The sequence below is a fragment of the Empidonax traillii genome, unplaced genomic scaffold (assembly GCF_003031625.1).
Source record: "Empidonax traillii isolate 1590-97213 ecotype Southwest subspecies unplaced genomic scaffold, ASM303162v1 scaffold722:size395592, whole genome shotgun sequence".
Classification (NCBI taxonomy): Eukaryota; Metazoa; Chordata; class Aves; order Passeriformes; family Tyrannidae; genus Empidonax; species Empidonax traillii.
In genome coordinates, this window is record NW_020955915.1 from 336,593 (window position 1) to 363,292 (window position 26,700).

Genomic DNA, 26,700 nt, shown 5'->3' on the forward strand with positions numbered 1-26,700 from the left:
AGAAACTGGACTTGATAATGCCTATACCTTGCCAATTTGCTTTTCTCTGTGAAGTCTAATAATGATCCAACTTCCTTTTTGTCTAATCTCTCTAGCCTAAAATATAAATTTATTCCATCTGTAGAGAGGGAGGAGGGGAAGAGCTTCCTGCTTACTGAAATAACATGCCTTTTCTAGTGGGAAGCAATGAAACCCAGAACATCACTGAGTAGATAGGCTTTGATGCTTCTTGTCCCTGCTCTTAAGGCACTCATTCTGCCTATTTGTGCTGTGTGTGCTGTCTCTCAAAAACTTTCTGAGCAATTTTGTGTGGTTTGATTCTAGATTTGTAATTATAGCATTGCAGTTGCATACAGATGTGGAGATGGTTACATTGTTATTCTGCTGTAATTGGGGTGATAAAGTCACTTTCTTTCAAAGTCTTTTTCTGAGATGGTTATAATTTTATGAATAACTTATTTGTCCTGAGAACTTGTATTAGCTGGGCTTCACAAAATGAGATTATAAAAAGAAATTCTCTCAAAGTCTTTATGCTATTTGTGACTTGGAAAACTTGTGAATCGAGAAAATTATTCAGATACTCTCTTTATACTTCCCTAAGATCATCACCTTTATAACAGTTCAAATTTTCATGTACATAGTGGATTTATTTTTATGTCAGATCTCATGTGACTGGTGCAGAAGAGGATGTGTGGGTTTAAAGGTCAGGTTTGGACAGTGAACTCGGCAGCTCAGCAGATTTGAAGTGACTTAAAGCCAGAAGTTAGAAGAGATATCTTTTCTGCATATTTAATTTCTAATTCAGTTTGGGTGAACATATTTGCTTGTCAATCATGTCCCTGAAAATTTTTCAGATCTTACTGTTTGCAGTGTTTTTCTCTGTTCTGGAGGTGATCTTTTATCCACATTCCTGCTAACAGCCTTCTCTGCTCCACTTTTTTCTTTTTTTTTTTTTTTTTCCTTTCTCAAATGCCAGCTACTCTTTCTCTCAAATTTTCCACTTAATTAACTTAATTAGGTTAAATCATGGTCTTGGAGACAGTGATACTGAGGAACCTTTTCTTGGCAGTTCTTTTTCTCCTGAGCGGTTCCTGTGCTTGTTCTCTGCTTGTTCTTCCTGCTTCCCACCACTTGTTTTCACTGGTGCAGCACGTTTTAACCAGACTCCTGGAAGTCAAAGGGAACTCTCCTGTCCTTTTTTAAAACCCCAAGCAATTGAATGTTCAGCTTCACAGAGCGAACCCACAGCTCGTTACTTTGGCTCAAGGAGAAGGTGACAGCAAGGGGGTGAGTGGACAGAACTCAAGGCTGGCAACAGGGAGAGGAGAAAGAAAAAATCTAGGCTAGCATTGCTGCTGAGAAAGGGAAGTCTTTAAGTATTTGAGGTGTGCTGCTGTTCTCTTAAAACTTCTGAAGGGAGGCATCCCAAAGCTTGGTGCTTCTTATCGTGTTTTCAGAGGGGTTAATGCTAAACACTCCATTCCCCCTAATCAACCAACCCGCAAATGAACAGACAAACAAACCCTCCCCTGCCCCAACCAAACCAAAAGAACCAACTCTTGCTCTACAAATCTTGCTGAACTTTATTCACCGTCTTCAGCTCCGTGTCCAGTCTGAATGGAACTGCTTTAACCATCACCACAGAATTGCACCTTGACTTGTTCGCTGTTCTGCCAGACACTCATGAAGATTTCCAGCAGTGTCCCTGATGGTTTCAGCACTCCCTTCTCTGTGCTGATGGCACAGGGGAATCACCATGGCCTGTGGTGTTGCCTCATTCTCGTGGTTGCACGGTGAACCTGTGCAGGTTAATCTCCTAAATCATGGCACTGCCACTGGAAGAGGTGCTCACAGAACTACACCTGCAGGTGTTTCTTGCTGGGGGCACTCGACCTCCCCAGTAATTAATTCTGTTTTTCAGTTCTTTTAAATGAAAAGCTCCACACAATTCTTAACTTTAACAATAATCAATCACTTTTGACCAGTGAAGTTTGGAAGCCTGACTCTACATTTGGAGCTGATCTTTCTTTGAGTTTGATCACTGTAAAAATGCAGTTTGGAGTATGGGGATGTCCGTGTTAAGAGGCTGAGTCTTTGTTCTCCACCCAAGGAACAGCCCTGGCACAGATTGCCCCAGGAAATGCCCTGGTGTCTGCTGAAGATTGGCAACAGCCTTCTGAGGCTCCTGGGTTTTGTTTAGAGGTTAGTGTCAGCTGCTCTGATGGGAGCTGATGGAAAGCATTCTTCCTTGAAAGTAGCTGTGGGAAATTTTAAAGAAATCAGTGGGAATTATCAGCCACAAAAATGGCACACATTATGCAGGTAGCCAGTTTTTCTGAGGGTTTGTTCTGTGACAATATGTTTTCCTATGAGGCACAGCAGTGAAGCCAATGAAAATGAGACTAAAGAGAGCAAATAACTCTTTGGTATGAAAGATGTGAACAAAAACCTGTGCTTACATTTTTTTTTCCAAGTGTTGGCATCAGCAAATTTGTTCCAGTCTCTTTCAAACCCTATAATATGGGTGGGATTGCAGTTAAAAATCATATTGCTGGTATTTACCCTCATTACCTGGGCCCTGTCAGTGTTACTGTGTCACAAAGTCATCAGAGTGTTTGATTGTACTGCAGGGAGACCAATTACACTGTGGTGGAGCAGTTGGAGAACGTAAAAAGGAGCTGTTTCTCAGAGGATTTTAATGGTGGCTGTGCCCTGTGACTTTCTGGATGAGCCCTGCTTGGTGGGCTCTGGAATGCAGACCTGATTAACTACAAAATATGCAGATGCAAAGACACAAATCTTTGTCTGTATCCTAAGTTTCATGATGGGAGCGAGGGAGCACTGGGATTTTTTTTCCCTTTTTTTTTTATTTTTCCTTTTACTTCTCTAATACAAGCTTTGAAGTCACTCTAGTTTTGCAAAGGAACCCAAGTCATCCAGTTCTGGAGGGCAATTTAGAAAACTAAATATTTCCTCTGCTTACTTTGAAATTCTTGAGTCTTTGTTTACTTTTTCTATGGCCTTCATATATATGACTTTGAAATAATGTCTTTGCCACATAACTGCATATTAACAACAAGGTAAAATATGGAAGAGTTATTGGGGAATTTGGTGCCTCTTTCAGTCTGCCCCTGAAAATGGGATGCAGCAAAGTGTCTTACCAGAAAGAACAATCTTCGATCCTTGCATTTTTAACATGAAAAAGTAGTGCCCAGTATTTCTAGTTAATTCTTTTAGTAATAATTCCAGTGTGCTACAATTGCTCTTTAAGTGAAGAATTTAGTGTAAATTTCATTGCATATGTTTTTTTCTTTATCAGTAACAGTGATTAAGAGAGATTTTGTTTTGCCTTTATAGAAAACCTGAAACATTATTCTCCTGTTTATGTAAAGCTTTAAGTTTTTAATCCACATCTTGTTGTGAATGTGATACTTCATTTAAAAAGACAATGACTTATATGTATAACTAATAGAGGGTAGTCTTCAAGTTGATTTTTATTACGAATTTTCACATCTTGTTTAATAGGAATAATATACTAAACATGAGTAGGTCATTCCAAATTATCACAGGCAAATATGTGTGTGTGTGTGTAATATCTGATCTATCATTGTGTCTTTTGTTCATGGCCTCTGAGATGAGAATTACAAAAGTTTCTTCGTATGGCTAATCTCCTAAATCCACAGCATCTAATTTGTGGGGCTGAGTATGAATTCAGCAGTCTAGTTTTGAGCATCTGCTTTTGGCTGTGCTCATCTTTAGCATTCTTTTCTCATTTTAATGAGAAATTTAACCTCTTAGTTGCTACTTCTTTTCAGTTGGGCTCATTTCAGAGAGAAATGTTTGCACACTGCTTCATGTTAACAATTCTTCTCCTTCATCTTCTCACTGAGACCAAACTAATATTGCCATGTGAATGTGAGGCTCTTTTTTTCCTCACAGCACCAGGTAAAAAGTGGTTAAAAATCTATGTTAATGTTATTTTTGTTCAGCTTTAAGTAGTTTTCCACTCTCCTTTTCAGTTATCAGAATAAACCAGACCCATTTGACCCCGAGCCAAGAGTAACAGTAATGCCTCTTCTGTCTTCTCCCTTCTCTTCCTTCTCGCACAGAAAGGAAAAAAAAAAATATTTTCCATTATTATCTGGTACACCCAAGCAAGTTAAGGCCCTGCATCAAATATTTTTTTGAATCTTTTGGCCTTCCTGAAGTATGGTAACATATTTGGTGTTGATAATGTGACAAATAGTTTACTTCTGTTATGCTTGTAAAAGTTTCCGTGGCCTGTATTGGCGGTTAGAAAGGCTGCCAGCATTCATGAGTCATGGCCAGAGCAGCTATTGCTCAGCAGATGAAGTCAATATTTGCTTGTGCTTCAAGCTGTGGTTATGTTTGTGTGGGAGCTTAAAACAGTGTCAGTAAATGGTATGAAACCTCCTTTCTCTGGAACACAGCAGTAACCAAGGGGGTGTTGGAGGCGCTGTGTTATAATGGCACACAAGAAATGTGCTCCTTACTCTCTTTTAAAACATGACACTGAACTGACTGTGAATTTACATGATTTTCACTGTATTAGTTAGTGGAGTTTCAAGGGTTTAAAGATAAAAAAAATCTCAAATATGCCAATGTGTTAACGCCAAAACTAAAACTTACTATTCTAGCTTAATAAATCTGGCCAGAAAATCTTTCAGATTTCTTTTATTGCCTTCTCTTTATTTTTGCATTAGAAGCACAATTAGAAAACTTGCTGAGGTGCAACAGAGGAAAAGCTCTTGAGGCATATTTGAATTCCAGCTTGTGGTCTTGTAGTTTTCAGTTTTGGAGGGCATGTGAGGGATGAGGTGAGACTGGGTCATCTGTTCAGTTTTCATTCCTGAGACCGGCAAAAGGAGAAAAGGACCTTTTGATGCTTTAATTGTAGTAAGAAGGTGGAGGGGAGGAAGGAGGGAATGGACTCTGGTATATATTGCAACACAAATTTGCATACATATGAGATCTCTGGTGTATGAACAGCAGCTTTCACAGCCATCTGTTCTTTTGTTGGGTCTGCAGCAACTTGCATCAGTTTCCAATATTCACTGATGTGGGCTAAACATGTTTAATAAGCCCCTATTGAAAGCAGAGGTTACAGGATGTAAATCCTGTGTTGTTCCCAGACAAATCTGGATGATTATCCTGGTGTACACCCAGTCAGCCAGCTTTTGTCCATGCTCTTTTATGGGCAGGACTGTGGTTGGTTTTGACATGTTTATCTGCTTACATTGCCCTATTCACAGGTCAGAGAGCCTTATTGCAGCAAGAAAAAGAGTTCTGCTCTACCTGGGGTCGAGAGTTCTGCCCTTGTAAGTGGGCAAAAATCTAGGGAGACAGGAGATAACAACGTGGTGTGGTATTTCTTTAAAAAGGAAAAATGTATTTGAGAAGGATATAATCAAAATAGCTCTCAGACTGATTCTCTGAAACTCTGGTGGTGTTCAGTAGCTGACTTGGACTCTCCAACCTTTAGGAGTCTGTGCTTGTCTCATCCAGCTGCTGGCCAGCCCTGTGGCAAGAGGGGTTGTGATGCAAACATCTGGATCTGGGACACTCCACTGCACTCTGCATCCCCCCAGAGAAAATCAATCCCTTCTGTTGCTCCTATAAATTAATATTTGGGAAGGATTTAGCTCAGATCCTCTCTATTGAATTTTGCCAAGTCCCTCAAGCAAAACATCCGAACCAAAAAGGATTGTTGGAGTGCTTGGAGATAACTGTGTTGGCTACTGATTATTCTGAGCTATGGGAAAGGATGGGCTCTTCGGCTTCATTACAGTTATGCCTGGTTTGTTTTGTGTGTCTATGCTGTGGTGTCACCACCCCATCTCCCCTTCAGATTCCTGTAACATTTCTGATTCTTGACACATGAAATATTCATGCAGAAAATCTATGCTGAATATTGCTTACTGGGAGAAGACTGACTTCAACATATTTTCTCTTCAGATCTTTCCTCAGGAAGGGGAAATAAGATAATTTTATATCCAGTTGGTGCTAACTTTTTCCTAATTTCTGATTTTTCAGTGGCTACCTCACAGATTTCAGAGTATCTGTCTCTAACTGTGGATGTGTCAGAAGTTGCTAACAAGCGCTTATGAGTGTGAAAACTAAAGCATTAATATTTTTAATCAAACTCATTCCTAAATTATCATAGTTGGTGAACACATAAGCATCTAGTTTGCCATTGCAAGAGACAGCAATGAGTATGACAACCCTGTGATCATTCAATCATACACAATCGAGCCCTGTGTAGTTGCTGAATCCATGTACATGATAAAAACCAAACTATTTTGACTATTTGTGCTTGTCAGGGTTCGGTCACCATATCAAAATAATACTGTGGCAATCCAGTTAAAAATAATTTTTCCCACTCCTTGAATTATGAAAGTAATTTATATATTTTGGAGGAAAGTATAGATGATGACTGCTTTCTAGGAGAGTGACTTTATCTCTGTGTCCTTTTTTCCAAGGATCCATCAGAACTTGGGGGAGTTCTCTTTGCTGTGTAATTCCTTAGAAAATCAATCAAAAACTAAATAAATGGAGGTGTTGCATTGGCAGCTCATTGCATTTAAAGAGGAAAGCTGTTGCTCTGGAATGCCTGCCTGAAGATGTTGGAATAAACCTGCAAATGCAGAGATATTTGACCAGTCCTGGTTGCATAGAAAAATTGCACGTGTGTGGCTGATTTGTAGTTAATCACAAAGCGAGCCAAAGTCACGCTGATGAACAAGCAGTCGTACATGCCCAGTTTAAGCCTGTAGGTCACAAGAGCTGGAGATTTTAGGCTTTGGGATTAATCTGATTTTATGTTCTAATTTGCATATTAATGAATATGCACCATAATTTGCATATATGACATGATCCCTAGCATCAGGTCTTAGCCTAAAAACATCTTTCCTCAGCAAGAAGCCAAATGACTGTGATTTAATCTTACAAATGCTGGAAGGCAACACACTGGAATTAGATAAAATCTCTGTACTGTGAGTAACTGGAATAAAGTGACCCTGCCACCTTTCAGCCTGAAAAGGCTGTTTGTAATTTCTTGGAATGACTCCCTTCCCACAGAGATAATATTTGGAGATAATATTAAAGGTTAACACTCCCACATATCTTAGGTCAATGATCTTTTGTGTCTGGATGTCCTCCTGGGTTCTCTGTAGTTCAAATCCCGGAGCAAACCAGAGCAGTAACTTGTTCAGCAGTTGTCTTTGTCCCAAAACACTGCCCTTGTTTTTATCTGCCGCCTGGAATTTCCTCACTTTTCACCATCTATTATGACTCCAAAACTTCAGTCCTGCCTCAGTCCAGTCTCCATATGCACTGGTTTCCCTGGGCTCTTACTGCTTGTTCTTCCCAATTTTCCCTGTTGCTGTTTGACTGCAGTGTTTTGTCTGGGTTTGTCTCGAAAAAGTGAAGCCCAGCTGCTGCTCTGGCAGGTTTTAAAAGATGCTGGATGGGGGATGAGCATAACTTCCTTGGACTCAGAAAAAGAGTATGTGCAGAGTTTAAAATGGCCACTAGAATAGAATTATCGTGACTAACTCTGGGCTTTTATTGCATTTTTATGCTGTTTCAATTTGTCTGTGATAAAAGGCCAGGGTGTGACTGCTACCCCACTTCTAGAAAAGCAAGCAGGAGGAGTTGGAAAGGAAAAGCACATTCAAGTTTAGTTCAAATGATGAAAAGTTTTAGTTAAATGATGAAAAGTTTTAGTTTAAATGATGAAAAGTTTGAATGGAAATAAAGAATGTTTCTTGGTGCTTTTTCTGAAACAGGAAGAAATGTGAGACTCAAAAGACTGATACGCAAAATGTGACTGATAAAAGTACTTATGCTGTTTGGCTACTTGGGTTGCAAAAGGGTGCTTTAAATTTTTTTTTTTGTTTATCTATTTGTTTTCTTTTTGTTCATTGTGTCCAGGAAGTCTGGAATTCTGCTCTTTTCTATGAGATAACCAACAGCTGCTTAAGGCTCATTTTCTTGGCTTTTCCCATGAGAGTATTGTTTTGTTGGATCTTTCAGTCCTTGCAGAGTTGACCAGAGGTGAAGTTTCATTGTTGCAGTTTGTTTAGGGGCTCTGCACATGACCCAGGGTTCTACTGCTTAGGCATGATGACAATGGAACAAAAGCACAGCTGTTCCTTCCCCTCCTGCCCACCTCCAAATGTTCTGCATGTGAGCAGTGCCTTCCCCTCCCCACCCTGAAACAGGAACTCTGCTTTGTAGTTCTAGTAATTTCTGGTTAGGATTGATTGTTGTAGCTCTTTTCTGCCCAGGAAGGTTCGTGCACTATCCTGGCATGAGTCTTGATAATGGAAGTTGCTCTCTCTGCCTTGGGTATTATTCAGCTGATTTAGTTTAGTACTTAACTAATGGAGTGTCCAACAGATCAAACCCAAGTATTAAGGTCTGGCTTTGGTTTTTTTTGCTGTTTTGGTTTTTTTTTTACCCCCACCCCCTTCATTCTCTCTGTGGGAGAGTGCTGTCCAGCTCCTGGTTTCCCTCAGCCACTGCCAGCACTGGAGAGATGAAGCCTTTTCAGAGCCAGCAGAATGATGGATAGCAGTTAAATGCTGCTTACTGGACATTATATATATATTGGGACCCAAATACATTTGGACCCACTTCAGATCTGGCTTTTATTTATTGGCAACCCAATCCCAGTCACCAGGTCAGAAGAAATTCTCCATATTCTGGAGGACTGGGCCTGAACTTGGTATAATTTGACCAGAAGATTGTTATTTTTGAAGTTGCTCAAGTTTTAGGGTTCTGGCACATCCCAATCTCTTGTGGTTTTTTTAATACTTTAATGAAAACTAACAATATAAACCTCCCTCAATTAGTGGCTAACAATAGGAAATAAATCTCCATTCTTGTCAGATAGATATGTTCCAAGAGAAAAACGAATGTTCTTCATAATCTATGGAGACATTTGATAATAAGATGTTTCCTAAGTATGTCTCTTTTTATTAGTCCTTATTTAACTGATTGAGCTGCTCAGGATCCAGCCACATAGCAGGAAAACAGAAATGCATCCCTCTTAGAGTATTTTCTATTCTTCATTATCTAAGGTGCTGAACTGTCGTCTTTCAGTAGAATTTGTAATAATGTTCCATCAGTTTTGCCTCTTTTGTGGAACCATTGAAGGCTTGTGAGTGGGATCAGGCCTTTTTCCTGTGGTAGCAAATTATCTTAAAATTAATGGTCACATTATACTTCAGGAAGAAGCTTGATACAGTTTTTTAAGGTAGAATATTCTGATTAGACCCACATAGTGTCACTTGTAATTTAAGTAATGGGACTTGTTAACGACCTTTTGTACCGAAAGATGGCAGAAAATGGCATCAAATGTCGTTGCTTTTTACGAGGAGCATATGAAATAACATGGGTATCACTGAATAAGGCAATTTTCCAGAATGTTTGAAAATTGGACTAAATTCACTGTCTATGTGAAGGACAGATACCAAGTCTCATTGCAATGGGCTGTGTCAGAAATAGGCTAAGTGATGGGACCTGAAGTGACAGATGTACTGAAAGATATAATATACTTATTGTTTAATCATGTGGATAGAGCAGGAGATGGAAACATTGAGAATAAGAAGATTACAGTAAGAGCTACTGCTTAATCTGAGCAATAGCCTCTGAGGCTCCTTAATCTACGAGGGGAATTGTATAGATGCAGTAAGTCTGATAAGACAAGCACAAGATTCTTTATTCCTTTAAGTCAGGGAAATTCTAGATTTTAATTTCTGTTATTCTACAAGGGATTGAGGAAAGGGAAATAGAAAGAGGAAGGCAAAAAAAAAAATGTGCCCTACGTTACTTCATGATTTTGGAAACAGATGATTAAATCTAAGATGTGTCTTTTTGCTTTTGGAAGCATATTAATGGCAGGCTTGGAGTGCCCAGCCTTGGCTGAGGAGTCAAGAGGGCTGTGCTGCTGACTGATGCAGTTTGTGGTCAAATATTGCCGTGCTGTCAAAAAGCCTCAGCCAGCTCTGAGGAACAAAAGGTGGTAAATTACTGTCCCTGTCCCACAGGGTTTGTGGTTCAGAACTTTGCAGGGAATGAAAGGATGTGATGATGTACCTGAGGGCATCGTTTTTCCAAGCTAGAGAATCACAAGAGATATTAATTATTACTAATAGAAGTTATTAATTATTACTAATAGAAGTTATTAATGTGTGTAAAGTAAGCAGACTGCTTTCCTCGACTCATCTGTCATTCAGTTGTTTAACAGCATGTTAACTTGAACAATTCCAGCAACTTTTAAATGTTCTAGGAAACACCTAAATTACATCAGTAGGAAAGGTATTTTAGGAAATGTATTAGATCCCAAAGCATGCAGCTACTTGCGATTTAATTGTTCAAAAAGAAGGGATTGCTAAACATTTAATAACTTTATTTTTTTTTCATCATCTTTTGCTTTATGCACACTGGTGCCATGAATGTTAAGCAGTGGAATTTTTATCAGAAATGTAAAGGAACACTGCAATGGACAGTTAAAACTATAAATGCTTAAAAATCTTTTAAAGTCTTTAGTAGTTATATGATTCAATAACTTCAATTCCTTTATGTGTTATTCTGATGATCTTGGAAAGATTTCTGTTCCGTTCAAGTCCAGAAAGTCTTGTGCCTTGTGCGAGTTTCTGCAGTGTTGAAGACTGGTGTAAGTCATCAGCTTTCAAACAACATAAGCCTAAAAAAAAACCCAACCCAAACTACTTTTAGTCCCCTTTCTTTGGAACGTGTGTTAAAAATTTCAGCTTCCACTTCTGTTTTGCTTCCATTCCCTCTCTCGCCTATGTCCCTGTCATGCCTTCATCTTCCTCTCATCTCTTGTTGCCCTATCTCTGCATTTTTCTGAGAGCCTGGCTTAGATCCTGAGTTGCCCCTGGAGGCAGTGGTGGAAAGAAGGATGACTGTGTTCTGGTGGGGAACCACAGAGGGTTGGGAAGCAGCATCCTTCTGTGGCTGCTGACAGAGACGGCCAAGACACGTAATCACAGTAGGCATTCATAAGAGCTGTCAATTGAAGATAATTTTTAACTCTAGATGTCTTCTCTGCTTGTACAGTGAGGACCCAAGAGTTCTTGCATAGAGCATATTGCTTTCCAGACTGTATCCACTCCCCTACCAAGAGTAACTTCAGGACTCATTCTTTAAGACGTAAAAAAAGAAACTAAAATATGTTTAATTAAAGCCTGTAGAACTGATGATTTAATCTCCCCTTTCCTCTCCTCCCTATTATCACAAACTGCTGGAATAGTCTTCCCCAGCAGGGCTGACAACAGTTTGTTGGTCCACTTACTGCTGTTGTAACTTGCCTGGATGTGGTGCTTTCAGTCCAGAGCCATTATCCCTGCCAGGGAGTGCCCCAGCAACACGCAGAAAGCAGCAGAACAGGAGTGTTTTATTTCACACTTAATTGTAGTAACTCATTTCATCCCGAGAAGCCCAGTGACTTTTTTCTGGATACAAGATGCTGAATAATTACCTATGCAAGCACTAACAAAATCATTCATTGGTTTGTTTTGTCAGTTCTTTGTGTTTATACAACTAATTCAGAAAGATACAACATCAATGGGATTCTAATATTTAGAACAGCCAGGCTTTGAACGTCTAATCATGCAGGTTTTTACATGTTTATCTGCAAATAATGGGAGTACTCAATATATTTGCAGATAAGTCTTTGGGCTATGGAATGAGCAGAGTCAAGCCTTCTGTGATTATCGTTCAGATATTTAACTAATCATGTGCTAAAGACTTCAGTTAGCAGGGGCAAGATAAAGCCAGATGATTTAAATTGGGTTTTGAAGAGGCATTGAGATTATTAGAAACTCTTTAAAAAAAGTTCCCTATAAATTTATATATAAAAATCTTATATACAAGTAAATATAATATTTTAATTCTGTATATTATTGTTCTTTTCAAAAGAGATGTAGATAGAGAATATGGAAAGGTAAATCCATTTCCTGAGACATCTATACACTTTTGCAAGTTAATTTTAACTGTTTTCTAGAGCTGGCTATGATAATATTTCATGGTAAAGAAACATTTCCCTTTCTTACCTTGGGGCTCTTCCCCAGTGTTTTGTGATACAGAAATGGGAAACCCTTGCTTTGCTTCAGCTTGCTACTGAATTCATACAAAAACCCCAACAATACAATGAACAAGGAATAAGCACTTGCCAGTTTTGTTTTCTGATCTGCTTTAAATTCCTGTCCCAATACTGATGCAGTGGAGAGTCATGTCCGTCAGCTGTGCAAGAACTTTGCACTTGTAAAGTGCACCTGTTGTACTCTTTCTGTTCCCTCTGCATTTGTGGAAAAGAGTTGTTGATCTATGGCTGGAAAAGGCCAGTCTTTCTTGGCAACTATTTAATTTTTCATCTTTGTCCCTCCTATAATTGAATTGTTTAGCTTGATAACTCGAGTGCTTTTTTTTTGTTTGGTGTGATTTTATTGCAAGGTTTTGGTGGTTTGTTGTGTTGTTATTTTTTGGTTGGTTGGTTATTTGGATAAGTTTCTTTGCTTTTGTTGGGTTTTTGTTTTGTTTTGAGGTTTTTTTTTTTGTTGGTTTTGGTGGTGATGCTGTTGTGGAAAAGTCCAGTTGAAAACTGTAGGATGAAAGACGTGAAAGATGTTTTTAACAAAGATCCTTAACCAAATATGTCATGCTATGTTTAAACCCCAATAAATATCCATCAGTGGCATCTACAGTGTCTGCTTTATAGACACAAAGCCTCAGGTGGGGGAAGTGGCAGAGAAAGTAGTTTCCTTAGGCTATAGAGAATTATATCAGTCAAGATTCAGTTCGTTTATGTCTTACATAAAACCAGTGGACTATTTCCACATCCCACAGCTGGTATTCTGAAGAAGGGAGATGAGGAAGACCTTATCAATAGATAAGACCTGTTATTCAGTAAGCAAAACGCGTGTAATCAGCTCACAGGAACATTCCAGTCCTTTAGTGCCCCTAATCAGGTTTTGTGGTTCAGTGAGAGGAGTGGGAAGGTTACTAAAGCCATTGTGGAATAAAGAAAAATGGAGACAGTTAAAGCACATTTGTAGTCATTTGTGAGATGGAGTTTTGCAATTAAGACGTGCTATTTTCTATGTATGATTACAAAAAACACAGACTTCCTTAATATTGATAGGCACAAGGCAAATTGAATCTATTTACCAAATCTGCTTAATAGTCCCTGCTTTAAGTGGGGGGCAAGGCAGCTGAATATAAGAAGGTAAATCAAAGCAGCTGTCTCCTTCTACTTAGGACATGCAGAATTCTAGACTAGAAGGGGTATTTCACTGGGGGACAACTTATTTCATAAGGCAACCTAAAAAGATGCCTTATGAGAGAAAATCTCTTGTTCATTAGTAAACAGCTTTAAAAATATTGCCACAAATAAGTCTCTGAAAACCACTGGTTGGAGTAAGATGAATTAAGATTTACATCATAGTTAAGTCTCAGTAAGTTTCATTATGTTTTTCTATATTCTTATTGAAGATTTAGAAGAGCCATTACCTTACATCCTGCAATTCTACGAGGATGCATCCTTCTGAAAAGAAAAAGGGTTGTTTTTTGGGTCAGCTAATGCCAGTTTCCATACTGCACATACTCAAGGCTTTTATAATTCTTTGTGTTCCAGTCATGTCCCTTGCTGCATTCCTTACTGTACAGTTAAGCTGATAAAATTGTTCTTAAGATGTTTTTAGCTAAGATACTTTTAGCAGATTAAAATGTATAAGCAGGATGAACATCTGTTGAAGTGTATAAAGCACACTGTATTCAGCAGGCATCTCCTGCAGCCACCTTGCAAGATTTCTGCTCAGTGAATGTTAACAACCATAGTTACACAGGATAATTGTTGGCATCACTGTGTTCCTGAGGTCGTTATCCGTAGGAGTTCTCCTGTGTCTGGATGTGTCAGACTAAAAGGAAGAGCACATATGTGGCCTTGTACTCTAATTGCTCCTAATCAGGAAAAGAAATGTGAATATTCAGAGAAATGTCCCAGAATAAAGAGAAATCCAGAAGATGAAACGTTGGTGGTTATTGTAGGATCAGCTATGCTGATGGTTGGAACCAAGGCGTGCCTCAAAACCACACTGGGGTGAGATTTTTTCCCTTGAAGGAGCACAGAAGGTTTCCAGAGTGCCTTAAGAACAGAGGGATTTCAGGATTGACTTAAGGAAGATTTACTGAGCAACTTTTTTTGTTTGTCTGTGGGAAGCAAATGCTCAGTGTTTGTTTGTTTGAGGATGCAATAACTGCGTTTCAGAGGATCCAGAAGTTATGTAATGTATTTTTTTCTCTAAGAAAGCACACAGTGGGAATCAAATAGCTGATGGGCTGTCTTGTAGAAGAGGGCCTGTTGCTTCCCACTTCCTTCCCTAACCACTGCACAGGTCTAAGGTTTTATTTTTTAGCGTGTAATAATTGACTTAAGGGGTGTTTTTTCGTTTCACATAATTCCTAGTGGAAAGCTCATGTGTTGCCTGTGTTTGAGAAACGGGAATACTGCAAAGAAATGGAGATCATCTTTTTCCAGAAGTGACTAGGAATCATTTGAGTGCTGGTGTGCAGCAGTGTCCTGTGCATCTTGTACCTGAAGTATCCCAGCTGGCAAAGTTGGTCAAATGCATCTCGTTCATTATTAACAAAGAAAATACAAAATCTGTCTGGAAAGATCTCAGGAAGAAAAGCTTCTGTGATGCCATCTTAATTTCCTCTGAAAATTACACTATTGGTATCTGTTTACGTAGGATTGAAGATCAGAAAGCTTGACAGCTACAACTGATCACTGCAGTAAAATTTCATTTAGAAACTGAAGCTGAAAATTGGCTTCAGGGAGTGGTTCCTCAGAACTGAAACAGCTGAAATAACAAGTTTTGGTTTGCTATTTATGACTTTCACCTCAGAGCACACATGAGAAAGAAGGTCAGGATGCCCTTAGTGCTCAGTAAAGGATACTTTTGAGTGTAAAGCTGTACAAGAGTTGTGAACTTTAGAATATTAACTGTTTATATTTGGGAAGAAATGTTTGAAGAGAAGAATGGTAGAAAAAAAGTGTCCTTCTGGACTGCTTCCACGTCTTTTTCCAGCTGATCAGTCTCAGAAACTTTAGTTTCTTTCTTTGAGGTCATTTCAAGCACGAGGAAGAGATCTGTGAATGTCTGGGCTGAGCAGAACTCCACTGCTGCAGCAGCAATCCCTGCACTGGCACATCTGAAGCAGCTGAGGAGCAGTCCAGTGGTCAGTGGAAGCTGATGGTGGGACTGGGCAGTGGTTTTGTGCTGAAGCCCAGCCCAGCTTGCATCACTGCCCAGCTCAAAAGGGTCTTGGCCAAGTCAGTCTGCGCTGCCCCGAGGTCACGGAGCTGCACTAAAAGGACTGAGGAGCAAAGAAGTGACAAAACCTTAATTTTAGAAATGCTGTGGGGAGGCTTTTTTGATGTGGGAAACAATCTCTGTGCTTCTGTTGATGCTGCTTAGTTGTGGGAGAGCAGCAGGCACCTCTGGACAGTGTCAGATTTACTGTGCTAACCTCTCTCTCTCTGAGGCTCCAAGAAAGGCATGGCACGTGCTGCTCTGAGCAGGCTGCAGGAGACAAGGGAGTGCTTTCTGTTCTTTTGCACCCATTAAAATGCACACAACCCCTTTTAAATCTGCACTCCTGCATGCTTTTAGTTAGTGGCATATTAATTCCTGGCTGATCTGCAGCTTCTTGGAACAGGGATGAGTCTCATTCAAACCACCAGGAAGCACTTGGAGCAATTCCTTGTTTGCTGTGATTTTGTGATGCTCTCTGGTCAGGGTGGAGGTGTGAGAGCAAGGAGATGGATGGTGGGGGAGCAGGGAATTTGAATGCACTCGGGTTAAGCAGATGAATGGCTGTCTCTGGGAAAGCTGGCCCGTGCCCAGGACATTATGCAGGATAAAAAGAAGGTCATCCCACTCAGCAGGTTTTCCCGTTCCTTAGAGAAGACCTCCTCCCTGCTCCATGCCAGTGAAAACTACCACAACCCCTTTTACTCTCTGGAGGCCAATCAGTCGCTCTCCAATCACTCAGTTTCCTCTTGAAACTACTTTCAGAAATTGCTCGAGGGGAGAGGGACACTCTGAGAGCAGCAATAGGAAAAATATTTTTTTTTATAAGGCTATTTTTAGAATGTAAATGAAAAAAAATGTTTTGGAGAAGTCCATTAAAATTGACTTTCTGAGCAAAAATGAGACTTTAATTTTAGCTGGCTGCTTTAGATTTGGAGTTCTTTCTGTTTCTAGCACTCTAACCTTTTATATTTATTTGCTTTAAAATAGATGTCTTTTTTTATTCTTTTAAACGTTTTACTTTTGTTGATAAATGTTGAACTTTTTAAGTTGAAAAAAAACCCATTCTGGATAAGTAATGAACTGTAGAGCTAGGACAATCTTTCTAAACTCTGCTTATTGGTGTTCACTCGGATTAGATTAGCTAAAGTTTTGTTCTTGCTTGTAATGTAAACTTGGTGTAGCTTCACTGGCTGATAGTGTGCCAGCCTGATTTATTCTTCAGGTGGTCTTGCCCTTCCAAAGTAAAAATTCTTGGCCTAATTTTACAACTGAGATATGGTATTTTGTGGAGTCATTTTTGAAATTCTCTGAGCATGATGTGGCAGTCAGACTCCTGACGTTCCAGGGTCCAGTCCTCTGCCTGTTTGGCTGATGGTATGACAGTACAAATGTGTCGACTCCTACACCTGCAGAACGCATTTGTTTACTGGTACCCTGGGTTTGGTGTGTTCCTCAAATAGGATGTTGTACCTACAGCTGAGGAAGGCTCGGCATGTGAAGTGCCTGATGGCACCTTGAGAATGTGCTGGCAGCACACACACTAAATGTGACATGAAATGCTGCTCTGCATCATCTGTGAACAGCCCTGCTCCTCTGCAGGTCCTGACACGGCCATCAACTCACAGCACTGGGGATTTATCCCCTCACTGAAAGGTACAGGATAATTGGAGGGAAAATTAACATCAGCTTGAACCAGGGCAGAAATGCTTTTATTCCAAAAGGGTATAGAAGTTCTCAGGTATAAATAAATACCTGCTGGTATTTCAGGTTACCAAGAGTTATATATTTGCTGCTCCTCAGATTAATAGCTGTAATTTTATACAATTTTCTTTGAGGTTTAAGAAGTTGAAGGTATTTTATCTTTCAGAACTTTGGTTTCTTCTGACTTTTGCTTGGCCTCGTAAGAAAAGACTGAACTTGATCTGAAAATTACTTAAGTGTTTATTCAGTCGTTGCAAAATGATAAATAAGTACAGGCAGAAAGAGAACTATTTTATTTGATTGTGATGTTGTTTTTTTCACACTAACCTCAAAGACTTTTGTTTGCCTCCCCAAGCCTCCCCCGCCCCATGACTGGCTATATGCTAATAACTTCCCGCAGCTGATTAGCCTGAATAACCCTGTTGTATTTACACAAAAAGGTGACAGGAGCACACACAGTGCCCCACACCCACGAGATAGGTGTTATCAAGAAAAAATAGCCAAAGTTTTTCTTTCTGTGGGCTGGAAGCAAGTGCAGATATAAGGTAAGTTTGAAGGCAGAGGTGCAGTGAAGGAGAGGGATTTTACAAGGGTTAGGTTTAGGCCAGGCAGTCTCATTTCCTTACACTTTTCTGTTGATGAGGATGATGATGGCAAACAGGCCTTCAAGAAGGCATAATCTGAATCTTAACTGTACTCAAGAGGATCCTGTTTCTCTGTCCATTGACTGTATTGAAAACATGTGGCTGTGAACATACCTGGATTAAAGCAGTACTTTGTGAATTCTGCCATCATGCTCCTTCCATTTTAGGGAGCATGAGCAGCACTCTATTCTGTGATATGAGATCAAAAAAAGCTTATACACACAGATAAAATGTATAGGGCTGCTTCCCTCTTTGGACAGTTTTAGAATAGTCTGGAGCTCAGTGTCAGGATGTGACATAATTTGTGCAGAAAAAGAGGAAAAAAATTAATTACATTTCATTTATTTTTCCCATTCGGTGGCCAGAAAATGCTGTCTTGGTGTTTTACAGACATGCTTTGTTTTCAGTGATAACTGAGTCATGTTTGTGTAGACAAATCCCAATCAGCATTGTATGAAATAGTTTCCCCTAGATGTCTGGATTAAGATTACCCCATCTCACAGAGGTGCTGCCTGCACACAGCTGCACTGGATGTGCCACTATTGGCAGGATCTTCATGGGGGAGTGTACCACTGAATACACAGTCAAAAGAAGATTTAAAATATACCAACGTTTTTATTAGAACCTAAAATATAGTCACTTTTTAATATACAGTCATTAAAATCACTCTTATCAGCTGAAATTGCAATATTCATATAGCTATGAAAAGTTAGTCATCCTTATTCTCCATAAAAACTTTAGGCCTGTATCCATCAGTGAGTTCTCTTTGTTGACATTGTAAATTTTACTCAGCCAAACACACAGCTGTCACCTGAGCTGGTTACAGTTTATTTAAGTGTTTTAGTGTACAAGGGAAATAATAGGTTCCCATCTGTACTGCAACAGCCAACGGTGTAGCAGGGAATCACAATGTTCTAATCAGCTTCCTGGGTTAATTATAACCTTGGTAATGATGAAACTCAAGGGAGATGAGGGAGGGGGGATGAGTGGGACTGTTAGTTTTATGGAGGCTTTTCTTCCAGAGAGCAGTTTGGCACCACGTGGTCCTTTCAGTGACTCCAAGGCAGGTGTCCGGTGACCCACCCTCCTTGGGATAAACCCTCTCCTCTCTGTGTCCCAGTCCCTCAGCCATAAATTAATTTTATCATTAATTTGATTAGGATAAGAATTGCTGGACTTAAACCATAAAACTGGTTTCAGTAACTTGCAGACTAGAAAAGTGAAGTAATTAATTCCCTTTACTCCTGATTAACACACTGTCATGCGTGTAGTAGCTTGTTTCTAATTCTTCCAGGATTACTCCAGTTTCTCCAGAGATTTGCCAGTGAGTAACAATGTAGGCAGCTTGGGCAGGTTGCAGTTTGCCTCCCACACCAGTGGAACAGCTGTGACAAAAATGTGAACTTTAAGATCTTTCTCTCTCTTTGAAAACAAGTTGTACGTCTCTATCCTCTGCTAGTCTTTTTTTTTTTTTTTTGCATAAAATGAAAAGCTTCTGCTCTGCAAATCATCATTGAGTTGTATCTCCTTTGTTTAGTAAGCAGCATATTCCCTCCTGTGGGAATGCCTCCGATAGTGGCCACAGATCTATAAAACATCAGAAACATTCATTGTTCATGTGCTTCATAAATTCTCGATTTCCTCCTTGCGTTCAACTCTCATGGACACTGCATGGAACTCGCTCCAGGCAGACCCAGGATCAGAGTGCATTGGTTAAATGAATCTCACCTCTTGTTTTAGCAGCTCCTGGGGTCAGAAATCCTGCATTTTCTGTCCCAGTGTGCCACACAGCAGTGTTTGTGTTCTGGTTAAAGTTATCCTGCCTTGCACAGCCCAGAGTAGAACATGCTAATGTTTACATTTATCAAATGGAGCTGTAGCTGCAGTAAGTGGTAGGGAATGGCAATTTTCCTGTTAGACTATGGTCTCAGCCTAGATTAATGGCTGGCTAAATATACTGCTCACCCTTCTCCTATCCACAGTTTCTGTCTCAACCTGAGAGCATATTCCATGCTCATCACTTTTGGAGGCAGGTGTGATACAGCAGCCTCTGGGTTAGGAGCATCTGAATTTGGATAGCAAATAGTTTGGGGAAGGAGGGTGAGCTGCAGAATTTTCTTTAGAGGGGAAAACAAAAAAAAATCAACTTTGTAGTGTTTGGTACTTGTTTAGTGTAGATTTCTTTTTTTGTGTAGCTCAGGGATCCTGGAAAAATCTGACCCTTCTTAAAGGTCTCAGTGATACTGAATCACTTTTACTAATAAATACACTCTCAGGTCATCAAACATTTTATCATAGTGTCATCATCATCCTCATCATCTACAATGTCTGAATCTTTTTTCTATTTGAAAAAAATCCATTGTGGAAGTTCCTCTTTGTATGACTTCAAATCAGATGATCCAACATTGAGCTTAAAGGGTGATTGCTTAGGAAAGGAGTTTTCTGTTTTGTCATTGGTTTTTTCTGTCTGTACTTCCATCCCACTCTCTAGTCTCCTAATTTTTATTTGCTGCTTAATGAAAACTTTGGTCAAGGTGTCAGGAAGCCATAAGCTTAGACTGAAGAAAAGGAATTGAATATTTGTATAATTCTGCTCTCGTTTGTTACACTTCTGGTAGGAAATAGTACTTTAAACTTGGACCCCGGAACCACTGCATTGACTCAGAAATAGGATGTATGTACTGAAATGAAGTTTGTAGCCTGAAATTTGACTTCCAAAGAAAAACAAAATCATCCCACTTAGAGCAATATTTCTGAATTGGCTTAGTATCAAGGGTCAAGCCCAGAAGATTCCATAACTCTCCTGAAAGGACAAATATTAATAATGACTTATGGACTGTTGCTTTTATAACATTTACACCAGAGATTCAACAGATTTAACATGATGTGTTTGCTGTCTCACTGTGAAGTCACTGAAAAGTTTTCACATTTAATGCTAAGTGAGGTAGAAATAATAATCTGAAGAACTGTAGTGAGCCACTGGAAGGAGTTGAAATCACAGCTCTTGTGAATGGCAATTAAAGATTTTTAAGTAGTCTGTCCAAAGGGCTGAAGTTTTATTACTTGGAGCTGCTCTACTTTTTGCAGTGATATTATCATGTGGTTACAGTTTTCTCTCAACTGGATCAGGAGAATTTAAAGCTGAGCTGGTTAGTGTGTGTCTGTCTCACTTCAAAGCCCAGGTTTTTCTGCCTTTCTACTTCGTGCTGCGATTTTAAAGAAACAGTATTTGGATTTCCAAGCCTTTTTCTCCTCTTTGAGAACCTTGCTGCTCAGGAGGCTGCTGTTGGCATGGAGGAGCCTGCAGGACACAAGCGGTTCTATCAGTGAGAGAACTGTTTATGTATTGCTGTGCTCCTTCCAGTGTTTTCTTGTCAAGTGACATAAAGCTATGTTGGAGAAGTTATGGCAGGTACACCACAAGTCTTCTGTTTAGTTTATTTTCCCAGTTCAATGTGTTTAAAAGCACAAGCAATTTACCATTCACTTGCAGAGAGCTGAATACACATCTGTGTATTCTGACACACAGTATTTCTGTGTGTCAGAAAACACACATTTTCCCCTAAAACTGTGTTAATGTGTGTCTAAATAAGGTGTCTATCTGCTTGCACACTGTTTACTGTATATCAGGGTCAGGAACATAATGTTTAGAGTTCCCATCTGGCAGGATTATTTCGTATTGCTCTCGGTTCAGGCAACTTCTGGTTCAACTTAGCTCAATGTTCGTGTTAGTCATGGAAGCATCAGCTTTTGCAACCAAGGACAAGTCTGTAGCTGAGCAGTCTAGAGGCTGGATAGAGTGGAAAAATGGACCCTATTTCTTCACTAGCTCTCTTTGTAGTCCTAACATTGGGGTTTTTTCTGCCTTTGATCCTGCAAGATTCTGAGCTTTCTGACCTAGTTTCAGTAAAATATAATTTTATGTGTGTGAGCAGACCATAAAAGTATAATAAGCTTTTTCCCATATTTCAGTTTTATGCCTGCCCGGTTTTCTGCATCATATGCTGCGCTTACAATTTGCATGATGAACCCAAAATTTTGTGTGTGGGTGCCAGTGGTTGGTTTTGATGCAGCTTTTCCTCTGCTCTTGCACGCATCTGTTGATTCAGATGATGCAGCAAATTGCTGCAGGGCTGAAAATTGGTAAACCAGTGTCTCCTGGTCAGGTGCAGCTCAGTAACTTGTCTCATCTCTCTTTTGTGGGAAATGCTGGTGGTCAGCCTTGTTTGTGGGGCTCCAGAGAACCTGGCACCAAGACCAAAGTGGGGGGAAAAACCTCCATACCCTGTTGTTGCTTTTTATGTGCCTTGTCCTTATTACCCTTCTAATACCTGTAAAAGGAAAATAAGTTAATCTACTCTTTACAGTGGTCAGTAAAAATTCCCAGCATAGTTTGTGCAGGTATCCTGATGACAACTTCAGGGTCCTGCTGTGGTACATTTCTGAGCTGGGCCAGGTGTGTCTTATTTTTCAGACATAAAAAATTTAATTCAGCAAATCTTAATGTCTATGTGGTTTGGAAAGAAAAAACTCCAGCCCCAGTCTGTGTTTGGGTGATTATATAGAAGGTCTGATTTGAGTTCAGGGACATACTGGGAGATTGAAATAGAAAATTATAAACATCTCTTTTCCTTTCTTGGCTACAGGAAGATGATATTTGCTATTTATTTGAAATTTTTTTTCAATTAAAAGAGAAAGGTAATTTGATGATAAAACTTTAGGATGTTTCAAATCTAGATTTCAAAGAAAGGCTTTTTATTCCATAGCTTCTTTTGGTGACTCTTGAGTTTAGACTTGTGTTGTACCAGGAAATGCATATTTATGTCTGTGTATGATGAGCTCAGACAGATGAGAGGACAGATGCTTTCTTCAGCCAGTGTCTCATTATGCATGTTCTTGCAAAGGATTCTTTAGGTTTTCATCAGAATTTGAATCTTTAGCTTCACTTTACACTCCTTGGGTTTGATTCCAGCTCTTTTTCTATTGCAGGAGTGTGGTGTTGCCCTTCTTAAGGGAATGAGGATTTGTTATTTCTGTTTGGTTTTACATTTATAGAATCCTAATAATCCAGTATAGGAACAAAATACTAATTAATATTTTATTTAATAGCTACTTAACCAGAAGCTGTACATTTTTTTGGCTGGTGGGGGGTTTCTTTTTTTTTTTTTTTTTTTTTTTTTTTTTTTTTTTTTTTTTTTTTTTTTTTTTTTTTTTTTTTTTTTTTTTTTTTTTTTTTTTTTTTTTTTTTTTTTTTTTTTTTTTTTTTTTTTTTTTTTTTTTTGGACTTAGCTGCCAGACCTTTGTTAAACTTCATGGTTATCAATTTTTTTTTTCTTTGCTGTCTTTCAAGTGCAGCATTTCTCCAGCCTTCTTAAGATCTGCACAGAATGCTATATAAATGGGAACATCCAAATGATTAACAGCCCAATTTTAACACGTTTTGTACAGGAGCATTCAGTTCTGTTGTTACTGTAAAATTTCTTGCAGAAGTCTTTAATACAACAAATAGGGATTTTTTTTTTCCTATGTTGCTAGCACTGGTAACTGCTTTCAATTTGTCTTCACCTTTGGCTTCTTTAAACAACTCTTTAAATGCTTTTCATGAGATTGAAGGATTTTCAATAGCTTGGACTTTGCTGCTGCATTCCCTTTTTGTTACATGCTACATCAGCAGCTCTCAGCTCGTGCTCCCACAGCTGTTGCCTTTCCAAGGTGTCAGAGAGTGGGCACAGGCTGTCAGACCTCATACAGTGGGAACAACTGGCATCTCCCGTGTATCCAGTGTGTGGAGAAGGAATGCCACAGCCACTGTGAGCTCCCAGCAGTCAGGTGGGAGTGGGAAGCAGGTGTGTTACAAGGAGATCAAAATCCTCCCCCGGAGGTCACGTTACCTCTTTACAGCTCTGTGGGCCACCAGGTAACCATTTGTTCATCAACAGCAAATAAGCAGCACTCTGCCCAGATAAATTAAGGCCTTTGATGCAAGGGGGAGATGAGAACAGGCTGTTCCCTGACTAATTTTGAGGTGTCTCTGATTTGCCTCCTCTCCTGGGTCTGTAAAGGAGTTGAGCAGTGGCCCATGCAGCAGGTAAAGAACCTTTGTCAGCTTTACTCCAAAAGGCAGTGCCTTACTTAACACTGGGGAATGATCTGTGCAGTGTCTGATCCTTCAGTGCAGCAGGTGGAACACAGGGAGTGCTCCCAGTGGTCTGGAGATTTCAGCCTTGTCTGTCCATGCATGCTCTGTAAATTTTCTCATGGTTTAGACCTGTATGTTTCCTTTTTTCTCCATCAGGCCTTCGTGTTTGTACAGTTGTTGTTTTTCTGATATGTTTGTTTATGCTCGTGTAGCCCAAGGAGTTTCAGTTTGTCAGTGTGATGTGAGGATGTAGCAAGGGGGCAGAAATCTGAGGGTACTCACAGAGAAAGGAATATGTTTTATGCATGTGCCTTGGTGGAGTCAAGACGGAAATGCTGATCGCTTGTGACAGGGTAGGTTGAACAGCCCCGCCCCTCTGCATCACAGTTTGCATTTGAAATGTTAATTGCAGGTTACCAGTTTACTGAAAATGCAAAGGGTGTGTGCACCTTCAATGTAGGTCACACTGCTACACACGGGAACCTGTGCCCCTGCAGCTGCAGATGTGCCAGCCACTCTCTCCAGGGGCAGCAGAGACAGGGTACACTTGACCTGATCCACAGAGTTCACTGCATCCAGCATCTGGGCTATGATACCACAGTTCAGGTGGTTCACTTCTTCCTTCATTTTGTCACTTGGCTGCTGCCAAAAGAGGATGTCAGCTGAGTGGGAAATAAACCAGTGCCTGCAGTTGCCAAGGAGCGTTTTTAGCCATTGCATCTGTTAGATGGTGGTGGGGTTTTTTTTAGTTTTTTTAATTGTTATTCAAGAGTCACTCAGCGGCTAAAAGGAAAATCTTTTTAAATATTTAGTGTCTCTGAACCACTCTGAGACTGAAATAATCCTGTTTCTGCAGCTTTGGTTTAACATAATGGACTGTGAAAGGAGGCCAATGATTATATGACCACCTGAGAATCAAAATCAAACCTAAATCAAGTATGTCAGCAAACAATGAGTTTGGATAAAAATTATGCTGACAAAACAGAGCAGAAATATAATCTATACAGAAATAAAATATGGAGTGCATGAGTTTCAATGTGCATAAAATAAAAGGTAGCCTAATATTGAAGAAATATAAATAATATATTATTAAGTCATAACATTTTTTATTATTCTTGGCCAGTAGGATTAGCACTGCATTTTGTGAGTGTACCTGCTGAAACTGGGCAGACTAACATGAAATGTTGTTCAGTGGGACTGCAGCCCTGCCTGAGTGCTGCACTTCCCAACCAAGGATCAGCAAATCCTGGAGAAGTGCAGAGCTTACTCAGGGTTTGGGAAGACCTCTGATATGTTGGAAGATGGTTTGAATCAAAAAGTCCCTTAAAATCCTCTGCAAACATTCTTCATTTATAAGAAAAAACCCCAACCACCAGGCAGTCTTTCCCAGTTTTGTCTTGGATATTCAGTGGAAATGAATGAGGGATTTTTTTGCGTGTGTTTTTTTTGTTTGTTTGGGTTTTTTTGTGGTGTTGTGGGTATTGTGCTCAGATGATTCTTACTATTGGACTTCAATGAACTTTCATTACCTTTAACGTGAGGAAAATGAGCCTGTGACACGGAAATGTTGATGTCTGGTTTTAACTTAGCTTTTGATTGGTTCTGGTTGGATAATTCATTTTTTACAATGACAGAAGATGCAGCTAAGCAGGACCAAAGTAAATATTGTTGTAAGATTCCAGCAGTTACCTTGCCCCTGTAGTGGAAATGACAGCAGAGCGTGTTCATGAATCACCTCAGTTCCCCCAGACGCTACAACTGAACAATTGCCTGCAGATAATAAAGCCTCTCTTTCCTTTCAAGCACTTAAATTTCCTTTTGATTGAATAATTCCATGTGTGAATGGTGCTCCCGGGTAGGGCACGCTCATGTAAACTCCCTTGATTGGAGCAGCATCCTGAGGAATTTATCACTCCATGATTTTTCGCTCCAGTGTGTTGTGGCACGGTAAGGATTGCTGAGCAGCCTGCCCGTCTAATCCACCAGACTCTTTCACACCAGCTTTAGCACAGACCTCTGGCTTTAGAGCAGTGCTTCCAGTTTAGAAGCTGCTAATTGTTCCGCGGTGCAGCTGTCTGGGTTGGATCATCAGCTGGGATTTGCTGCCCGCCTCCTGATGGATCTGGGGAGCAGCAGCGGCCGCGGGGATGATCCCGGGGCAGGACTGGAGAGTGAGACCTTCCAGCCGGGACTCACCCACCAGACAGGGATCACCTGGCTGGGCACAGGGGGGACAACACGGATCAGCCTCAAGGCAGATTATCAAATCACACATCAACACGCACTGGAGATGGGAATGATCTGGATTATGTAAATCAGGCTTTTGTACGGTCTTGGTAAGCACCACAGGATGCTGCTGGGAGGCAACTGCTGCCCAGGCACTCCTGCTCAGGGGATGTCTCTATTTCCCATTGTGCCCAGGTGTGTGTGAGCATTCCTTAAACAGTTCCCTTTGCAGCAGCCGGTGTTTCAAAGGAGGAGGTTTATGAAATCTGGGAACGATGCAAAAGGCGTATTTTAATTGAATTTCTGAAAGGTTAGGCTAGTGTGCCAACAATGCTGCAGTTTTTAAAAATAAAAGAAACAATAATTTTTATTATTTTTTTTCTGGATGGTTATAGTCTTCGAGGATAATTTGTGTTTATACTGCCCCTCCTGCTTCTCCTCTGGGGGTAGAAATGGAAAAGCACCATGTCACTTCACAAAGTATTTTCCCCCTTTATACTCAGAGGTAAATGATGGAACTTGCTGTTTCCTTTGGAGGAAATATATCCCTCTGCTTGTGGCACAACTTTGTCTTGAATGCAGGCAGAGATCATGGAGTCAGGGTTGTGGCTGCAGTTGGTGT